At 49.1% G+C, this 15588-nt stretch overlaps 6 non-coding genes and 3 pseudogenes across 6 annotated transcripts; all 9 read left to right on the top strand.

Annotated features, from left to right (window-relative positions):
• The first annotated feature begins 1488 nt into the window (after positions 1-1488).
• On the top strand, positions 1489-1694 carry LOC142287910 (U2 spliceosomal RNA; annotated as a pseudogene).
• A 1387-nt stretch (positions 1695-3081) lies between these two features.
• On the top strand, positions 3082-3272 carry LOC142287878 (U2 spliceosomal RNA). Its single transcript, XR_012748774.1, has one exon. It is a non-coding gene; the product is annotated as a U2 spliceosomal RNA (small nuclear RNA).
• A 1387-nt stretch (positions 3273-4659) lies between these two features.
• Positions 4660-4850, top strand: LOC142287877 (U2 spliceosomal RNA). Its single transcript, XR_012748773.1, has one exon. It is a non-coding gene; the product is annotated as a U2 spliceosomal RNA (small nuclear RNA).
• Positions 4851-6237: 1387 nt separating this feature from the next.
• LOC142287876 (U2 spliceosomal RNA) lies at positions 6238-6428 on the top strand. Its single transcript, XR_012748772.1, has one exon. It is a non-coding gene; the product is annotated as a U2 spliceosomal RNA (small nuclear RNA).
• Positions 6429-7815: 1387 nt separating this feature from the next.
• Positions 7816-7957, top strand: LOC142287871 (U2 spliceosomal RNA; annotated as a pseudogene).
• A 743-nt stretch (positions 7958-8700) lies between these two features.
• LOC142287914 (U2 spliceosomal RNA) lies at positions 8701-8893 on the top strand. Its single transcript, XR_012748807.1, has one exon. It is a non-coding gene; the product is annotated as a U2 spliceosomal RNA (small nuclear RNA).
• Positions 8894-10280: 1387 nt separating this feature from the next.
• LOC142287875 (U2 spliceosomal RNA) lies at positions 10281-10471 on the top strand. The gene has a single exon (XR_012748771.1). It is a non-coding gene; the product is annotated as a U2 spliceosomal RNA (small nuclear RNA).
• Positions 10472-11858: 1387 nt separating this feature from the next.
• On the top strand, positions 11859-12049 carry LOC142287874 (U2 spliceosomal RNA). The gene has a single exon (XR_012748770.1). It is a non-coding gene; the product is annotated as a U2 spliceosomal RNA (small nuclear RNA).
• Positions 12050-13436: 1387 nt separating this feature from the next.
• On the top strand, positions 13437-13540 carry LOC142287864 (U2 spliceosomal RNA; annotated as a pseudogene).
• Positions 13541-15588: the final 2048 nt, after the last annotated feature.

Here is a 15588-nt window from a genome sequence, read left to right as displayed (position 1 = left end):
AAGTCAACTGCGGGAAGTCGGAAGCCATGCTCTTCGGGGACTGGCAGCCGGCCTCTTCCGCCCCCTTCCCTTTCAGCATCCAGCCGGATTTCATCAAGGTTCTTGGAGTCTGGTTCGGGAAGGAAGGAGCAGCCCTCAAGTCCTGGGAGGAACGCTTGACCAAGATCACCCAACGGATCGGTCTGTGGAGCCTCAGACGCCTCACCTGTGAGGGCAAAGCACTGGTCCTGCGTAACGAGGTACTGCCCGTGCTGCAGTACACGGCCCAGGCCTGGCCCCCCCTTGCCACCGTGTGCAGGGCCATTACCAGGACGGTGTTTCGTTTTGTCTGGGGATCCAAGATGGACAGAGTAAAGCGGAGCATCATGTACAAGGATCCTCGCAAGGGTGGGAAGGGCGTACCCGATATCCCCACCCTCCTGCGATCCTCCTTCGTATGTGACTGCGTTCGCCGAACTCTGCGAGTCAAGAGAGGTTCCGCGGGTGGGTCCATGTCTCGCTTCTTCCTGCTCCCCCTTTGGAGACGGTTAGGCTGGGACAAGTGGGACAGCTCCTTCCCCTACAACTGGACGGCGCCATGGTTCTACGGAGACGTGGTTCGGTTTGTGAGGGAACACCAACTGGAGGGACTCAAGCCTGATTTGTGGAAGCCAAAGACTATCCACAAACTCATCAGAGCCAAGGACGAAATGGAGAACATTCCAGGACTTCATCACGACACACTGGAGACTGTTTGGACAAACGTGTCATCGGCTGGATTGACCAACGGGCACAAGGACTTGTCATGGATGGCGATACAGGGCGGACTGCCCGTCCGGTCATTCATGCACGCCCGGAACCTGTGCAAAACCCGGTACTGCCCAAGGTGCCCCTTCGTGGAGGAAACATCACTGCACGCCTTTTGGGACTGCCGTTTCGCACAGCGCCTGTTGGTTGCCCTGGAGGATGACCTGAGGAACTCCGTCCCCAGAGGGAGCCTATCGTACCATTCCGTACTTTATGGACTCTTCCCTGGGACTCACACCGTTGGAGCCATCCAGGAGGCTTGGCGCCTTATGAACTGCTTTAAGGACGCTATTTGGGTCGCCAGGAACCGGCTCATCTTGAAGAGGGAGAGGATGTCTATCCAGGATTGCCGCAGGCTGATCCACAGCCTGCTCAGAGACTATTCCATCATGGACAGTCCGGACGACAGCGCCGAGGAGGAGGTTTAGACCTCTTCCATGCCCCCTCCCTCCTTTTCCCGTTATGTGCGTCTTTCAATAAAGCTTCGGGCCTGTGACTTCCCCACCCTATCCCCCTTTTCCCCTACCCCCATCCCCCAATCGCCGGTTCGTCGTTATTTATTGTCTAACTTTTTCTTTCAGCTTGAGTGTTATGGATAAGCATAGGAGCGTGATGTATAGTTTAGTGCGTCGTACTCTATGGCTATGTAAGAAGGATTGTATATTTCTGTGTGTACGGGGCTGCGGCACTGTACACGGTTTGTTACCTTTTTGTGAGTAGTGCATGATAATAAAGATGCTGTTAAATCAAAAAAATCTGTTCTTATCAGTTTAATATCTGATACGTCCCCTATCTGGGGACCATATATTAAATGGATTTTTAGAACAGGGAGATGGAAAAAGAGCTTGCTCTGTCCACTCCACGCATTGACCTGGTATTGCAGTACCTCCAGGAACGGTGCACCCCTTCTTAACCCAGTTTCCAAAAGCAGAACTCAATTCACCTGATTCATATTAGCCCGATTTAATGAATTGGAAGAAAGCATACGTCTTCATATGCACCTCAATTTGGCCCATTCACTTTTCACACTTCCTCCTTTTGTTTTTTATCTTTCACACTTTTGACTTTCTTTATTCATCCAAATAGCAAACTCATCACCACTCAACCTGACCAACTCGGCTATGTCCCCGTGCTGCAGTTCTCTGTCTTATCTAGATCATTTGCAATTGAATGGAATAGATCCCTTTTGGACAAAGTGGATTCACCTGCTGCTGCAGTGACCACAGGTGTGATAACATCTAGAATTGGCATCTGGTGCGATCTCTCCGCTTCCACTCCAAAGAAAGTTACCTGTTTATTCCTATCATGCATTGGTTTTTGGGGTTTTCTTTGAGTAATGATGATCTCTTTAGTAGTCTGTTGGCGCCCTCTCCTGGAGGAATAGTTTGCTTGCTCTTGGACATTCTAAAAGAGAGGTCATGATAGACATTGAGCTTCTGAGCTCAATTGGGGACAGTCATGGGTGATGAATGTTTGCAACCTACTGCGAAGCCTCATACCGCAATATAAGGAACGTCAAATACTAAGAAAGGGCGGCCTATGAAAGAATTACTACTTTCAATAAGTACACTTAAACGGCTAATTGGGAATAGAAAAACTGTAAAAAGCCCTCTGAGAAAGCCCCCCTCTAACCTTTGATAGTAAGCTTTTCTGTAGTCTGCCTGTTGATGTATTTTCCGTTTGAACTGTGCACAACATGAAGAGACGGAACACTGGCGGCTTGTCACAATGCCCCCCGATGACATCACAATAGCGCTGCTGCCTAGAAAACAAGCTGCGCAGAAGAAGTTGTTCTTTGGGTGGGAGGGTGGGCTAGTGGAAGGAGGGGGCAATCTCTTTTTTTCCCGGGTGGTAGGGGGATGACAGGAGAAGGGAAGCGGGTGGTGAGAAAGGTACAGAGGGCAGGGTTTGGGGGCTGGGAAGGAAAGGGAAAAGATTAGGGTTTGGGGATGATGAAAGGGCTTTCTACGGGTAAGGATGGCAAAGGGTGGCAGTGACGGAAAGTCAGGCAACCTGTCCTGTCCGTCTTTTTGTATCGTGAATTGGAAAGACTGCAAGGGGGAGGGGAGTTGCTTGCGCCCTAAAGGAGGAGTTATTCAGATTCATTGCAGTGGGCGGCGGCTGCAAAACGCACCATTCTTCTTGTTTTGGCTCTGCAAAGCAGCCTTTTCAAGGGTTGGCTTGGGTGACAAAATGTCTTGTGTAGGCGTGGGTTTGTCTCCCTCTCGCTCTCTCTCCCTAAGATGTGTCCGGCATAGGCCAGGGTGCCACTCGAGGCCCAAACCAATTCTGGTTATCGCTTCTCGGCCTTTTGGCTAAGATCAAGTGTAGTATCTGTTCTTATCAGTTTAATATCTGATACGTCCCCTATCTGGGGACCATATATTAAATGGATTTTTAGAACAGGGAGATGGAAAAAGAGCTTGCTCTGTCCACTCCACGCATTGACCTGGTATTGCAGTACCTCCAGGAACGGTGCACCCCTTCTTAACCCAGTTTCCAAAAGCAGAACTCAATTCACCTGATTCATATTAGCCCGATTTAATGAATTGGAAGAAAGCATACGTCTTCATATGCACCTCAATTTGGCCCATTCACTTTTCACACTTCCTCCTTTTGTTTTTTATCTTTCACACTTTTGACTTTCTTTATTCATCCAAATAGCAAACTCATCACCACTCAACCTGACCAACTCGGCTATGTCCCCGTGCTGCAGTTCTCTGTCTTATCTAGATCATTTGCAATTGAATGGAATAGATCCCTTTTGGACAAAGTGGATTCACCTGCTGCTGCAGTGACCACAGGTGTGATAACATCTAGAATTGGCATCTGGTGCGATCTCTCCGCTTCCACTCCAAAGAAAGTTACCTGTTTATTCCTATCATGCATTGGTTTTTGGGGTTTTCTTTGAGTAATGATGATCTCTTTAGTAGTCTGTTGGCGCCCTCTCCTGGAGGAATAGTTTGCTTGCTCTTGGACATTCTAAAAGAGAGGTCATGATAGACATTGAGCTTCTGAGCTCAATTGGGGACAGTCATGGGTGATGAATGTTTGCAACCTACTGCGAAGCCTCATACCGCAATATAAGGAACGTCAAATACTAAGAAAGGGCGGCCTATGAAAGAATTACTACTTTCAATAAGTACACTTAAACGGCTAATTGGGAATAGAAAAACTGTAAAAAGCCCTCTGAGAAAGCCCCCCTCTAACCTTTGATAGTAAGCTTTTCTGTAGTCTGCCTGTTGATGTATTTTCCGTTTGAACTGTGCACAACATGAAGAGACGGAACACTGGCGGCTTGTCACAATGCCCCCCGATGACATCACAATAGCGCTGCTGCCTAGAAAACAAGCTGCGCAGAAGAAGTTGTTCTTTGGGTGGGAGGGTGGGCTAGTGGAAGGAGGGGGCAATCTCTTTTTTTCCCGGGTGGTAGGGGGATGACAGGAGAAGGGAAGCGGGTGGTGAGAAAGGTACAGAGGGCAGGGTTTGGGGGCTGGGAAGGAAAGGGAAAAGATTAGGGTTTGGGGATGATGAAAGGGCTTTCTACGGGTAAGGATGGCAAAGGGTGGCAGTGACGGAAAGTCAGGCAACCTGTCCTGTCCGTCTTTTTGTATCGTGAATTGGAAAGACTGCAAGGGGGAGGGGAGTTGCTTGCGCCCTAAAGGAGGAGTTATTCAGATTCATTGCAGTGGGCGGCGGCTGCAAAACGCACCATTCTTCTTGTTTTGGCTCTGCAAAGCAGCCTTTTCAAGGGTTGGCTTGGGTGACAAAATGTCTTGTGTAGGCGTGGGTTTGTCTCCCTCTCGCTCTCTCTCCCTAAGATGTGTCCGGCATAGGCCAGGGTGCCACTCGAGGCCCAAACCAATTCTGGTTATCGCTTCTCGGCCTTTTGGCTAAGATCAAGTGTAGTATCTGTTCTTATCAGTTTAATATCTGATACGTCCCCTATCTGGGGACCATATATTAAATGGATTTTTAGAACAGGGAGATGGAAAAAGAGCTTGCTCTGTCCACTCCACGCATTGACCTGGTATTGCAGTACCTCCAGGAACGGTGCACCCCTTCTTAACCCAGTTTCCAAAAGCAGAACTCAATTCACCTGATTCATATTAGCCCGATTTAATGAATTGGAAGAAAGCATACGTCTTCATATGCACCTCAATTTGGCCCATTCACTTTTCACACTTCCTCCTTTTGTTTTTTATCTTTCACACTTTTGACTTTCTTTATTCATCCAAATAGCAAACTCATCACCACTCAACCTGACCAACTCGGCTATGTCCCCGTGCTGCAGTTCTCTGTCTTATCTAGATCATTTGCAATTGAATGGAATAGATCCCTTTTGGACAAAGTGGATTCACCTGCTGCTGCAGTGACCACAGGTGTGATAACATCTAGAATTGGCATCTGGTGCGATCTCTCCGCTTCCACTCCAAAGAAAGTTACCTGTTTATTCCTATCATGCATTGGTTTTTGGGGTTTTCTTTGAGTAATGATGATCTCTTTAGTAGTCTGTTGGCGCCCTCTCCTGGAGGAATAGTTTGCTTGCTCTTGGACATTCTAAAAGAGAGGTCATGATAGACATTGAGCTTCTGAGCTCAATTGGGGACAGTCATGGGTGATGAATGTTTGCAACCTACTGCGAAGCCTCATACCGCAATATAAGGAACGTCAAATACTAAGAAAGGGCGGCCTATGAAAGAATTACTACTTTCAATAAGTACACTTAAACGGCTAATTGGGAATAGAAAAACTGTAAAAAGCCCTCTGAGAAAGCCCCCCTCTAACCTTTGATAGTAAGCTTTTCTGTAGTCTGCCTGTTGATGTATTTTCCGTTTGAACTGTGCACAACATGAAGAGACGGAACACTGGCGGCTTGTCACAATGCCCCCCGATGACATCACAATAGCGCTGCTGCCTAGAAAACAAGCTGCGCAGAAGAAGTTGTTCTTTGGGTGGGAGGGTGGGCTAGTGGAAGGAGGGGGCAATCTCTTTTTTTCCCGGGTGGTAGGGGGATGACAGGAGAAGGGAAGCGGGTGGTGAGAAAGGTACAGAGGGCAGGGTTTGGGGGCTGGGAAGGAAAGGGAAAAGATTAGGGTTTGGGGATGATGAAAGGGCTTTCTACGGGTAAGGATGGCAAAGGGTGGCAGTGACGGAAAGTCAGGCAACCTGTCCTGTCCGTCTTTTTGTATCGTGAATTGGAAAGACTGCAAGGGGGAGGGGAGTTGCTTGCGCCCTAAAGGAGGAGTTATTCAGATTCATTGCAGTGGGCGGCGGCTGCAAAACGCACCATTCTTCTTGTTTTGGCTCTGCAAAGCAGCCTTTTCAAGGGTTGGCTTGGGTGACAAAATGTCTTGTGTAGGCGTGGGTTTGTCTCCCTCTCGCTCTCTCTCCCTAAGATGTGTCCGGCATAGGCCAGGGTGCCACTCGAGGCCCAAACCAATTCTGGTTATCGCTTCTCGGCCTTTTGGCTAAGATCAAGTGTAGTATCTGTTCTTATCAGTTTAATATCTGATACGTCCCCTATCTGGGGACCATATATTAAATGGATTTTTAGAACAGGGAGATGGAAAAAGAGCTTGCTCTGTCCACTCCACGCATTGACCTGGTATTGCAGTACCTCCAGGAACGGTGCACCCCTTCTTAACCCAGTTTCCAAAAGCAGAACTCAATTCACCTGATTCATATTAGCCCGATTTAATGAATTGGAAGAAAGCATACGTCTTCATATGCACCTCAATTTGGCCCATTCACTTTTCACACTTCCTCCTTTTGTTTTTTATCTTTCACACTTTTGACTTTCTTTATTCATCCAAATAGCAAACTCATCACCACTCAACCTGACCAACTCGGCTATGTCCCCGTGCTGCAGTTCTCTGTCTTATCTAGATCATTTGCAATTGAATGGAATAGATCCCTTTTGGACAAAGTGGATTCACCTGCTGCTGCAGTGACCACAGGTGTGATAACATCTAGAATTGGCATCTGGTGCGATCTCTCCGCTTCCACTCCAAAGAAAGTTACCTGTTTATTCCTATCATGCATTGGTTTTTGGGGTTTTCTTTGAGTAATGATGATCTCTTTAGTAGTCTGTTGGCGCCCTCTCCTGGAGGAATAGTTTGCTTGCTCTTGGACATTCTAAAAGAGAGGTCATGATAGACATTGAGCTTCTGAGCTCAATTGGGGACAGTCATGGGTGATGAATGTTTGCAACCTACTGCGAAGCCTCATACCGCAATATAAGGAACGTCAAATACTAAGAAAGGGCGGCCTATGAAAGAATTACTACTTTCAATAAGTACACTTAAACGGCTAATTGGGAATAGAAAAACTGTAAAAAGCCCTCTGAGAAAGCCCCCCTCTAACCTTTGATAGTAAGCTTTTCTGTAGTCTGCCTGTTGATGTATTTTCCGTTTGAACTGTGCACAACATGAAGAGACGGAACACTGGCGGCTTGTCACAATGCCCCCCGATGACATCACAATAGCGCTGCTGCCTAGAAAACAAGCTGCGCAGAAGAAGTTGTTCTTTGGGTGGGAGGGTGGGCTAGTGGAAGGAGGGGGCAATCTCTTTTTTTCCCGGGTGGTAGGGGGATGACAGGAGAAGGGAAGCGGGTGGTGAGAAAGGTACAGAGGGCAGGGTTTGGGGGCTGGGAAGGAAAGGGAAAAGATTAGGGTTTGGGGATGATGAAAGGGCTTTCTACGGGTAAGGATGGCAAAGGGTGGCAGTGACGGAAAGTCAGGCAACCTGTCCTGTCCGTCTTTTTGTATCGTGAATTGGAAAGACTGCAAGGGGGAGGGGAGTTGCTTGCGCCCTAAAGGAGGAGTTATTCAGATTCATTGCAGTGGGCGGCGGCTGCAAAACGCACCATTCTTCTTGTTTTGGCTCTGCAAAGCAGCCTTTTCAAGGGTTGGCTTGGGTGACAAAATGTCTTGTGTAGGCGTGGGTTTGTCTCCCTCTCGCTCTCTCTCCCTAAGATGTGTCCGGCATAGGCCAGGGTGCCACTCGAGGCCCAAACCAATTCTGGTTATCGCTTCTCGGCCTTTTGGCTAAGATCAAGTGTAGTATCGTTCGAAAAGGTGGTTTAAGGCTCCGGCCACCTTAGTACAATGATGCAATGCACACTGGAAGGTTGCGCTTGTTAGTACTTTGGGAGGATAGTATATCCATCTAGAGGAAACCATGGCCCTACCAGGATCGAGGCTATTAGACTGAGTAAGTGTGGGGGCTATGGTGCAATGTGCCCCAGGATTGACGACCCTGGAGTGAGTCTGAGCTTGCTGGCTTGGGACCCCGGCGAGCCTTGGGCTCTGTAGCACACCGTACCTTGCCCTTTCATACTTTCTGAGCATATTGCTCTATCCCGGCCTTCTGGCTAGGAAGGGAAATTTTTATAATCATGGTCGGAGGTCCGTTCAGCTTTGGGCTGAGAAACCAACACCCGGTTGGAGGTCCGGGTCAGCTTTGGCTGAGAAACCAACACCCGGTTGGAGGTCCGGGTCAGCTTCGGCTGAGAAACCAACACCCGGTTGGAGGTCCGGGTCAGCTTCGGCTGAGAAACCAACACCCGGTTGGAGGTCCGGGTCAGCTTCGGCTGAGAAACCAACACCCGGTTGGAGGTCCGGTTAGCCTTGGGCTGAGAAACCAACACCGGTTGACGGTCCGGGCAGTTTCGGCTGCGAAACCAACAACTAGTAGCTCTCTACTCCACTTGGGTAAGATGCCTGGATGGACGCTGGGAGCAACGACAAGGCTCAACCAGGCTTCGGCTTGGGGGAACACCGAAGATCCCTGACCCTTGCTGTGGCCTTCTGGCTCGGAGGGACGGGGTTGATTTTTGGGGACCCTCTCCTCACGGAGGGGTCCACACGAATCCTAGCCTTTGCACTGTTTTTGGTGTGACTTCGGTCATGCATTTTTTGCGGTGCTTTGGAAAGCTTCATTAAATCAAAAATCTGTTCTTATCAGTTTAATATCTGATACGTCCCCTATCTGGGGACCATATATTAAATGGATTTTTAGAACAGGGAGATGGAAAAAGAGCTTGCTCTGTCCACTCCACGCATTGACCTGGTATTGCAGTACCTCCAGGAACGGTGCACCCCTTCTTAACCCAGTTTCCAAAAGCAGAACTCAATTCACCTGATTCATATTAGCCCGATTTAATGAATTGGAAGAAAGCATACGTCTTCATATGCACCTCAATTTGGCCCATTCACTTTTCACACTTCCTCCTTTTGTTTTTTATCTTTCACACTTTTGACTTTCTTTATTCATCCAAATAGCAAACTCATCACCACTCAACCTGACCAACTCGGCTATGTCCCCGTGCTGCAGTTCTCTGTCTTATCTAGATCATTTGCAATTGAATGGAATAGATCCCTTTTGGACAAAGTGGATTCACCTGCTGCTGCAGTGACCACAGGTGTGATAACATCTAGAATTGGCATCTGGTGCGATCTCTCCGCTTCCACTCCAAAGAAAGTTACCTGTTTATTCCTATCATGCATTGGTTTTTGGGGTTTTCTTTGAGTAATGATGATCTCTTTAGTAGTCTGTTGGCGCCCTCTCCTGGAGGAATAGTTTGCTTGCTCTTGGACATTCTAAAAGAGAGGTCATGATAGACATTGAGCTTCTGAGCTCAATTGGGGACAGTCATGGGTGATGAATGTTTGCAACCTACTGCGAAGCCTCATACCGCAATATAAGGAACGTCAAATACTAAGAAAGGGCGGCCTATGAAAGAATTACTACTTTCAATAAGTACACTTAAACGGCTAATTGGGAATAGAAAAACTGTAAAAAGCCCTCTGAGAAAGCCCCCCTCTAACCTTTGATAGTAAGCTTTTCTGTAGTCTGCCTGTTGATGTATTTTCCGTTTGAACTGTGCACAACATGAAGAGACGGAACACTGGCGGCTTGTCACAATGCCCCCCGATGACATCACAATAGCGCTGCTGCCTAGAAAACAAGCTGCGCAGAAGAAGTTGTTCTTTGGGTGGGAGGGTGGGCTAGTGGAAGGAGGGGGCAATCTCTTTTTTTCCCGGGTGGTAGGGGGATGACAGGAGAAGGGAAGCGGGTGGTGAGAAAGGTACAGAGGGCAGGGTTTGGGGGCTGGGAAGGAAAGGGAAAAGATTAGGGTTTGGGGATGATGAAAGGGCTTTCTACGGGTAAGGATGGCAAAGGGTGGCAGTGACGGAAAGTCAGGCAACCTGTCCTGTCCGTCTTTTTGTATCGTGAATTGGAAAGACTGCAAGGGGGAGGGGAGTTGCTTGCGCCCTAAAGGAGGAGTTATTCAGATTCATTGCAGTGGGCGGCGGCTGCAAAACGCACCATTCTTCTTGTTTTGGCTCTGCAAAGCAGCCTTTTCAAGGGTTGGCTTGGGTGACAAAATGTCTTGTGTAGGCGTGGGTTTGTCTCCCTCTCGCTCTCTCTCCCTAAGATGTGTCCGGCATAGGCCAGGGTGCCACTCGAGGCCCAAACCAATTCTGGTTATCGCTTCTCGGCCTTTTGGCTAAGATCAAGTGTAGTATCTGTTCTTATCAGTTTAATATCTGATACGTCCCCTATCTGGGGACCATATATTAAATGGATTTTTAGAACAGGGAGATGGAAAAAGAGCTTGCTCTGTCCACTCCACGCATTGACCTGGTATTGCAGTACCTCCAGGAACGGTGCACCCCTTCTTAACCCAGTTTCCAAAAGCAGAACTCAATTCACCTGATTCATATTAGCCCGATTTAATGAATTGGAAGAAAGCATACGTCTTCATATGCACCTCAATTTGGCCCATTCACTTTTCACACTTCCTCCTTTTGTTTTTTATCTTTCACACTTTTGACTTTCTTTATTCATCCAAATAGCAAACTCATCACCACTCAACCTGACCAACTCGGCTATGTCCCCGTGCTGCAGTTCTCTGTCTTATCTAGATCATTTGCAATTGAATGGAATAGATCCCTTTTGGACAAAGTGGATTCACCTGCTGCTGCAGTGACCACAGGTGTGATAACATCTAGAATTGGCATCTGGTGCGATCTCTCCGCTTCCACTCCAAAGAAAGTTACCTGTTTATTCCTATCATGCATTGGTTTTTGGGGTTTTCTTTGAGTAATGATGATCTCTTTAGTAGTCTGTTGGCGCCCTCTCCTGGAGGAATAGTTTGCTTGCTCTTGGACATTCTAAAAGAGAGGTCATGATAGACATTGAGCTTCTGAGCTCAATTGGGGACAGTCATGGGTGATGAATGTTTGCAACCTACTGCGAAGCCTCATACCGCAATATAAGGAACGTCAAATACTAAGAAAGGGCGGCCTATGAAAGAATTACTACTTTCAATAAGTACACTTAAACGGCTAATTGGGAATAGAAAAACTGTAAAAAGCCCTCTGAGAAAGCCCCCCTCTAACCTTTGATAGTAAGCTTTTCTGTAGTCTGCCTGTTGATGTATTTTCCGTTTGAACTGTGCACAACATGAAGAGACGGAACACTGGCGGCTTGTCACAATGCCCCCCGATGACATCACAATAGCGCTGCTGCCTAGAAAACAAGCTGCGCAGAAGAAGTTGTTCTTTGGGTGGGAGGGTGGGCTAGTGGAAGGAGGGGGCAATCTCTTTTTTTCCCGGGTGGTAGGGGGATGACAGGAGAAGGGAAGCGGGTGGTGAGAAAGGTACAGAGGGCAGGGTTTGGGGGCTGGGAAGGAAAGGGAAAAGATTAGGGTTTGGGGATGATGAAAGGGCTTTCTACGGGTAAGGATGGCAAAGGGTGGCAGTGACGGAAAGTCAGGCAACCTGTCCTGTCCGTCTTTTTGTATCGTGAATTGGAAAGACTGCAAGGGGGAGGGGAGTTGCTTGCGCCCTAAAGGAGGAGTTATTCAGATTCATTGCAGTGGGCGGCGGCTGCAAAACGCACCATTCTTCTTGTTTTGGCTCTGCAAAGCAGCCTTTTCAAGGGTTGGCTTGGGTGACAAAATGTCTTGTGTAGGCGTGGGTTTGTCTCCCTCTCGCTCTCTCTCCCTAAGATGTGTCCGGCATAGGCCAGGGTGCCACTCGAGGCCCAAACCAATTCTGGTTATCGCTTCTCGGCCTTTTGGCTAAGATCAAGTGTAGTATCTGTTCTTATCAGTTTAATATCTGATACGTCCCCTATCTGGGGACCATATATTAAATGGATTTTTAGAACAGGGAGATGGAAAAAGAGCTTGCTCTGTCCACTCCACGCATTGACCTGGTATTGCAGTACCTCCAGGAACGGTGCACCCCTTCTTAACCCAGTTTCCAAAAGCAGAACTCAATTCACCTGATTCATATTAGCCCGATTTAATGAATTGGAAGAAAGCATACGTCTTCATATGCACCTCAATTTGGCCCATTCACTTTTCACACTTCCTCCTTTTGTTTTTTATCTTTCACACTTTTGACTTTCTTTATTCATCCAAATAGCAAACTCATCACCACTCAACCTGACCAACTCGGCTATGTCCCCGTGCTGCAGTTCTCTGTCTTATCTAGATCATTTGCAATTGAATGGAATAGATCCCTTTTGGACAAAGTGGATTCACCTGCTGCTGCAGTGACCACAGGTGTGATAACATCTAGAATTGGCATCTGGTGCGATCTCTCCGCTTCCACTCCAAAGAAAGTTACCTGTTTATTCCTATCATGCATTGGTTTTTGGGGTTTTCTTTGAGTAATGATGATCTCTTTAGTAGTCTGTTGGCGCCCTCTCCTGGAGGAATAGTTTGCTTGCTCTTGGACATTCTAAAAGAGAGGTCATGATAGACATTGAGCTTCTGAGCTCAATTGGGGACAGTCATGGGTGATGAATGTTTGCAACCTACTGCGAAGCCTCATACCGCAATATAAGGAACGTCAAATACTAAGAAAGGGCGGCCTATGAAAGAATTACTACTTTCAATAAGTACACTTAAACGGCTAATTGGGAATAGAAAAACTGTAAAAAGCCCTCTGAGAAAGCCCCCCTCTAACCTTTGATAGTAAGCTTTTCTGTAGTCTGCCTGTTGATGTATTTTCCGTTTGAACTGTGCACAACATGAAGAGACGGAACACTGGCGGCTTGTCACAATGCCCCCCGATGACATCACAATAGCGCTGCTGCCTAGAAAACAAGCTGCGCAGAAGAAGTTGTTCTTTGGGTGGGAGGGTGGGCTAGTGGAAGGAGGGGGCAATCTCTTTTTTTCCCGGGTGGTAGGGGGATGACAGGAGAAGGGAAGCGGGTGGTGAGAAAGGTACAGAGGGCAGGGTTTGGGGGCTGGGAAGGAAAGGGAAAAGATTAGGGTTTGGGGATGATGAAAGGGCTTTCTACGGGTAAGGATGGCAAAGGGTGGCAGTGACGGAAAGTCAGGCAACCTGTCCTGTCCGTCTTTTTGTATCGTGAATTGGAAAGACTGCAAGGGGGAGGGGAGTTGCTTGCGCCCTAAAGGAGGAGTTATTCAGATTCATTGCAGTGGGCGGCGGCTGCAAAACGCACCATTCTTCTTGTTTTGGCTCTGCAAAGCAGCCTTTTCAAGGGTTGGCTTGGGTGACAAAATGTCTTGTGTAGGCGTGGGTTTGTCTCCCTCTCGCTCTCTCTCCCTAAGATGTGTCCGGCATAGGCCAGGGTGCCACTCGAGGCCCAAACCAATTCTGGTTATCGCTTCTCGGCCTTTTGGCTAAGATCAAGTGTAGTATCTGTTCTTATCAGAACAAACTGAGCTAGCTACACTTGACGAGATACGATCAGGGAGACAAGCTCCGAAGCCCAGCCGAGACCGGAAGAGGGAGATCGGACGGAAGAAGAGCTTGGCAGAAAGAAGCAAGAAGACGAAGGCTCGGAGAAGACTTGGGGAGACCAGAGGAACTTCGAGGAGGAACACAGCGGGAGAAGACACCCGGAGAAGAATCCAAGATCCAGCTCCGGGAACTCAAGCAGGAACCAGCCATGGCAAGCAAGCCAGAGAAGGCAGCCAAGAAGGCTCAGGACCCAGGGACCTCCAGGAAGGCTCATCCAGAGGCTTCTTCGGCCCAAGAGGCCCCTACCTCCGACGCCAGCCAGCCGGAGGGAGCCTGGACGCCGCCTGAAAAGGCTCCAACCCTGGAGCCTTGGATGCGGCAGACGGTCGCCCTGAAGCTGAAGGCGGTGGATGGTAGGTTGCCGGACATGTCCAGCGACGTGTTCTGCAAGAAGATGATTCTGGATCAGGGCTTCTCCAGGGCGGAAACCCTGAGTGTCCAGACCTTCATGACTGGCATTTTTCTGGTAACCTTTGCCACGGTGAATGCCTGCAGGAGATACTGGGAGGCGATGAACGCAGCGATGCCGGACTCCCCTTTTCATTCTTTTTTAGGATCCTGTCCTATACAGAGGGATGAGAAGAGGATCACGGTCTCCATGCGGAACCCGCACACCCCAGGAAGAGACATCTCCACGTTCCTGGGACGTCTCTGCACAGTGGTGAGGGAGCCATCCCACATCCTTAACGGCAACGGATTCTGGACGGGTAAGTGGTCAGTAACCGTTCGACTCTACAGGGAACCAGCATCCGAGGATGGTCTCCAGCACCTGCCCCCGACATTCTCTCTGGGAAACTCCTTTGGTCTCATCTACTACCCGGACATGCCACACAACTGCAGGAAATGTGGCGGGAAAGGGCATTCGATGAAGACCTGCAAGGAGGACGCCTGCAGGGTTTGCCGGGTGACAGGACACAGCTCCAAGGACTGCCCAAAGAAGAAGACTTGCAACCTATGTGGACAGGCGGACCACCTTTACAAGGACTGCCCACAGCGGGAGAAATCCTGGGCAAGGGTTGCCGCGGCGACCCAGTATCAGGTAGTCACAGCTTCGTCGACCAAGGCAGCTACGACCAAGGCCACAGAGGCCAAGGACAAGGCGGCCAAGAACCCAGCGACCGTGGCTCCAGCCGATGCCCCAGCAGCCACGGAGTCCAGGGAAAAGAAGGGTAAGAAAACTGTTGCCCCCTCCCTGGTCCCCCCCCCTGTCACCCCTGTCCAAACCCCTCCCCCCCCGGCCAACCCTACTGAGGATTCCACTACCTCCACCTCATTTCCCTACTCCTCAGTTGGTCTCCTCACCCCCCCCCCAAAGCCCACTCTCCCTCCCCAGACCATGAGAGCAGAGGGCCTCAGCACTCTTGCACTTTTCACCGAGGAGGATTTTCCAGCTCTTGTCTCCTCAGGTACAGGCCAAAGGAAAAGGAAGGTGGAAGATAGTCCTGTCGCAGAACCTTCCAAGCTGTTCATTGTGGACCCCAATCCACCCCAGGAAGAGGAGGATGGCCTCCTCCCAGAACCGGACGTGTTGGAGCAGATGGTGGAGTCCCTTGTGGCCGAAGAAGAAATGGAGGAGTCGGAAGCCACTGAGGCACCATCCCTGCTCGATCAGCTAGAAGAAGAGGGTCTGCTGGAGATACCCTTACCAGCAGGTGCCAAAGAGGAAGAACCGCCCGACCGGAGTGGTAACTAAGGCACACCGCCTGCTCTAACTTTCTCTTTCCTCCAATGACTGCTAACATTAACATCTTTTCCATTAATGTTAGGAGCATCAGAGACAAGTTCCGACGTCAGACAATTTTTGCGTTCCTTAACACTCAGTCTAGTGATGTATTTTTCCTGCAGGAATGCTCCCTTCCCTCCTCTAGGTCCTTCAACCATCTGGCCAGGGAGTGGACCCATGGCCCATCCTACTGGTCTGGCGGGGGCGACTGTAGGTCCGCGGGGGTCGCCGTGCTGATCAGGGGAAGCGCCTTCACATTGGACTCTGTTCAGGAAATCGTCTGCGGCA

The sequence above is a fragment of the Anomaloglossus baeobatrachus genome, unplaced genomic scaffold (genome assembly GCF_048569485.1).
Source record: "Anomaloglossus baeobatrachus isolate aAnoBae1 unplaced genomic scaffold, aAnoBae1.hap1 Scaffold_761, whole genome shotgun sequence".
Classification (NCBI taxonomy): domain Eukaryota; kingdom Metazoa; phylum Chordata; class Amphibia; order Anura; family Aromobatidae; genus Anomaloglossus; species Anomaloglossus baeobatrachus.
The sequence above is the reverse complement of the archived record's forward strand: the minus strand, read 5'-3'. Positions and strand labels throughout refer to the sequence as shown.